At 30.7% G+C, this 5,375-nt stretch overlaps 1 long non-coding RNA gene across 1 annotated transcript; it reads left to right on the top strand.

The window, feature by feature from the left end:
• Positions 1-1,557: 1,557 nt before the first annotated feature.
• On the top strand, positions 1,558-3,894 carry LOC131012823 (uncharacterized). The gene is made up of 3 exons (XR_009097473.1): positions 1,558-1,919; positions 2,698-3,364; positions 3,664-3,894. It is a non-coding gene; the product is annotated as an uncharacterized LOC131012823 (long non-coding RNA).
• Positions 3,895-5,375: the final 1,481 nt, after the last annotated feature.

Here is a 5,375-nt window from a genome sequence, read left to right as displayed (position 1 = left end):
TTTCTTTTTGGCACGGAGATTAAGAAATGTGTATAAAGTAGATAAAGTGAGTTGGTGAAAATTATTTAAATATTAAGTATAGAGAGAGTGTGTATTGCTAAAAAAGAAACAGGACATTTCGTTTGGGACAACTCAAAAAGGAAAACATGACATTTCGTTTAGGACGGAGGGAGTATTACTTTTGCTCATATTAAATATTACTTAGTAGAAATATTACTTTTACTTATATTAAGTATTACTTTCTTCTAATAATAGATACTCCCTCCGTCCACGAAAGAACTTCCTATCTTTCCTTTTTGGGACGTCCACAAAAAAACTTCCTACCTATTTTTGGACTATACCCTACCACTGATAATCCTTTTACTTTTCACTTTTCACAACTCTCAATATTAATTATAACACTTTTTTACCACTCGCAATACACTCAACTACCTTTTATCCATTCTCAATACACTCAACAGTATTTTTTCTTAAAACCCGTGTCACTCCCTCCTAGGAAGTTCTTTCATGGACGGAGGGAGTATTACTTTTGCTCATATCAAATATTACTTAATAGAAATATTATTTTTGCTAATAGCAAATATTATTTCTTATAGTAACAAATATTGTTTTTTCTAATAACAAATATTACTTTTGCTCATATCAATTATTATTTAATATAAATATAACTTCTTCTAATAATAAATACTCTCTCCGTCCCATTACGAATGTTCAAACCCATGAAGATTTCAAACAAATAGGTGTATTTTTATTAATCGAACTGCATCATCAATTTATTTATTTATGCCACCAAATAAATAGGTGTATTTTTATTTCAAATGAAAATTTCGCCACTTATTATGTTTGACAAATAAATAAGATATTTCATATATATATTAAAATTCTGATGTCTTAACATAACATTGTAGTTTATTTTCAATCTTGTGGTATTAAATGTTTAGATCATTAAGATATTATTTAAATAATGAATACCACTATTCCAGATTGAAACATGAATGAATAAAAAATCATTTTTTTATTAAATTTGAGATGAATATGAATATATAAATTATAAACATGCACAAATATATAAATTTATAACAATTTATATCCTCACTTGACTTTTCTTTGGAAAAATAAACTCATTTATAAGATTCATATAATTTACATATTATTTTTTTTACTTGCAAAAGGCATTTTAAAATTTTATACTTTTGAGCAAATTCTTTACATGTTCTAATCATATAATCATGTAATTCAGACTTAACTAATACGCATAATAACAATTATATCATGCAATTTAGTTAATCGTTTAAATTTATTCGCCCAACAATTATTAGTTCGAAATATTTATCTTAGACGAACCTATATTTTGTTGTGTCCACTGCATAATTTAATCAATCTATAAAACAATAATTATATATATATATATATATATATATATATATATATTCACTTGGCACTATATAAAACTTATTATGCTATTTAATTATCACAAATCAATTAATTAAAAAACCTAATTAAAGTCCAAAATCATTATGTTAAATAAAAGGGCGAACTATATTTTAATTGAAGGTTGTTAACAAAATTAAGAAGCCCACAACAACTCAAATTTATTAAAAACCCAAAACTCTCGTCTCTCTCAACCCTCTCTCTCTCATCCGCTCAATAACAAAAACCCTTAACCTAATTTTTTCATTTGCCATTTCTTGCAGTCACAAACGGATCACCCCATCTCCAACTTTTGGGGGAACTACTACCGCAAACCTACTCATTGTCAGCCGCTGATGCGTTCTGCAACAACAGCCGCTCCATCTCTCCTCCCAATTCAGTCGTGCAGCAACAACAAAAGCTATCGTCGTCCATCTAGTTCTCCAATGGCCTAAATGCAGCAGCTGCGACTCCATCCATCTTCGGCCATCTGCCACCACACAAAATTTGTGAGATTTTGTTATATAAGCTCGATCTGTGGTTTTAAAATTCTGATTTGATTGATCTATTGTGAGATTGTTCAATTCTGATAATAACATTTGAATTGAAAGAATAAGAGAAATAATAAAATATAGTTGAGATTTGAAAATTCATTTTGATCTACTTTAGAACAATAGTTAATTGAGTAGGCATGTTTAATAGGTTAAAAAAGATAAAAAATTATTAGCCGTATGTTTCTATTAAAAACAAGCTAATGATGTAAGAGCTCATAGTTAGTAATAAAGTGTTGGGCACGTAACAATATATAAATAAGTGGCGTAACAGATTGTTGAAGCGAGTACTTTTGTAGAACAACTGGTATGCCATTGTGGTATATATTTCTATTGTCTTAATGTTTTCTGTTTATGTCCGTCTAATTGAAATGTTTGGACTCCAATGTTTAGTTCTTAATGTACTTAATTTTTTTTTTATCAGAACATGTCCATTGCATTTATGTTCCTGTCATTAAATCTTGAATCCAATAGCTGAAAATGTTTGAGTTAATTGTTTTTGGCTTTCCAAACCTTATTAGATAGAAATTTTTACTCATGTGATTTCATTCTTAGTATATAAATATTGTTGTTTTTTAGTAGTATATAAATATTGTTAATTGGTCAAAGTCATAAAAAGATTTGAGTTTCAGTTGTGAAAAAAGTTGATATGAGGAACATACAAGGTATGAGCATGCTATTAAGAAAATTCATGAAGTATATTCATTTGAACAATGCATGTGCACTTTTGATAAAGTTATGCAGGATAAACCTAACGACGTAGTGCCGGGGGTGCTTTTCGGTTGGATGTGGATGTCTCTATTCATGCAAATGGAAATGTGGTTGGAGTTGGGTTTCTGGTTCGAGATCATACAGGTAAAGTGCTAGCGGCGGCGGCGAGATGTATTGGTAGAACGGAAACCATTCTTATGGGTGAACTGCACGCGATCTTGTTGGGAGTGGGTTTTTGTATGGAGTATGATTATTGCCCTCTTGAGGTTTTTACGGATTCTCTTTTAGCGGTGCACGTTGTGAGTGAGAAGACGAGGGGGATTGACTCTCTCTGTGATGATCTGTACGATGCTTTTTTATATGCTAAGGAGAAGATAGTACTTGATTTTAGACATGTTCGTAGGGAAGCTAATAGAGCGGCCCATTTCTTGGCTAATTTAGCCGTCTGTATTCCTGATGCAAGGATCTGGAGATCTGACTTCCCGTTGGGTCTTTTAGATATTGTTCATCGTGATTTGAATTAATATAAGGTCCCTGGTGGTTTCCTCAAAAAAAAAAAACCTAACGACGTAGTGACAAGAATCCGAAAGGAATTTGAAGAGGAATCGTAAAAGTTCAATTACTATTCCTTACAAATGGAAATGGAGATGTTTCAAGCCTGACTTCTCATTTTAGAGGACTATAATATAAATGTAAGTCCACATTTATTTACCCAATTTACTTTAAAAATTTATAACTCATACTTTATATGCAAGGTATTCGAATCTTTTATTTTTCAACGCATACTTATGTGAGGACAAATGAAACTTTTAAGGTAAATGTCAAAATTTAAGTAGTATTTCAAAGTATATCCAAATAAGAATAATATGAACATTTAGATGGTACATCTTTTTAGGTATTATTATTGATTATATTGATTATAATTTTCAAGTACTTTACATTATATATGTATAAGTATATGAAAAATAACTTATTCATTGAATTTATGTAGGAACAACGGAAGTGCAACAAGGCAAAGGAGGAGAAAGATAAACTAATGATGGATGTCACATTGTCAGTTATGAGATTTAGTTTCTTGAATAGCTAGATTAATTTAGGTTTTGTTATTTGATGTTAGATTTTTTAATAATGTGTAGATAGATCAATGTACGTTGAAATATTTATTTTTATATTTTTAATAATGTATTCTTTTTATTTATCTAAGAGATATACATTGTGTTGATTTTTTTAAAATTAATAAATGGGACATTATATATAAATACAACAACAAAATTCTTGAATCAAGTGTTGTATTAATGATGCAAAATTTGTGAGACAGTAATAAAGTGATGCAGAAGGTGTTGTATATTTTGCAACATTAAATCATTTTTTTATAACAAATATTTTTATGTTGCAGTACTAGGCGACATATTTACAATGAGGTCACATGTGTCACAACCAATTACGTCACATTAATTATAGTGTCACAAATTGGGATGTGTCATTTCAATTAGTGTTGTATAAATGACGCAACATTTTTATGACAATGATAGTGTGATGCAAAAAATATTGTATATATTGCGACAATTATTCAAAATTTTGCAACAAATATTATATGTCGCAATATTATGCGACATTTTAAATATGATACTATAAGCGTCGTGAAATTTTGCGTCACATAATTATAATGTCACAAACTACTGTTGTAAATTATGATGCATCACTTCATCTAGAGATGCATAGAATGTGGTATATATTGTGACACAAATTTAAAAAGTGTCGTAAAAATGCTATGTCACATTAATTGTAATGTCACAAAAAAAGTGTCGTATATTAGGATGCGGCATTCCAATTAATGTTGTGCAATATGACGCAACCAAACATGCGTCACTATGACTAATGACACATTATGTGTCGCGAATTCTATACGACATTTAATTTAGTGCTGCAAAAAGTGTTGTATATGTTGCGTCACAGTTGAAAAATAATGTAGTAAATTTACATCACAACCTTTTGCGACACAATCCACCGCGACGCAAAATATGTCGCAAATTAGCTTTTGCGACAAAAAAATCAAACTTTGCGACACATCGTCTGTGTCGCAAAAGGTCGTATTTCTTGTAGTGTATGGATTTTCTTAAATTAGCCAAGTATGTAGAAAGCTAACCATTTCGAGGATGAGAAGAAGTGATATGCTAAGCCAGAATAGGCAATAGCAGATTCAAGAAGATCGAGATGATGGGTTAGAGCAGATAATGTATTCCACGATAGCAGACTGAGATAACGACTAGTATAGATAGCATCGTCGTAGTATTAGGGGATGTTTTATTTTCGTTATGCCCCGCAATTAGTAAGAGTTCTCGAAAGAGAAAATTTCCTTATATATCTATATAACGATAACCATAGAGTCTCTATACTTGAGTAGAGCTTTAATCTGATGTTGCAATGATAGACATGAAATATGTCTTTGACGTTGAGTTATGAGAATTGAGGAAATAATATGATGCTGAGTAAGAGCCTTATGATTTGTGAGTTATGAGAATTAGTTCTAAGGTTGACATATATTCCCTTAGACTTTTGTCGAGAAAGAAAAACCGATTGAAGAAAGAAATAGAGTTGATGATATGAGATAAGGCAATAAAACCGTAGCTGAATACGAACGTCAGTTTCGCGACTTGGTTCGATATGCCACACATCGAGAAGAGATGAACGAGAAGATGTCAG

Source organism: Salvia miltiorrhiza, chromosome 2 (assembly GCF_028751815.1).
Source record: "Salvia miltiorrhiza cultivar Shanhuang (shh) chromosome 2, IMPLAD_Smil_shh, whole genome shotgun sequence".
Lineage (NCBI taxonomy): Eukaryota > Viridiplantae > Streptophyta > Magnoliopsida > Lamiales > Lamiaceae > Salvia > Salvia miltiorrhiza.
The sequence above is the reverse complement of the archived record's forward strand: the minus strand, read 5'-3'. Positions and strand labels throughout refer to the sequence as shown.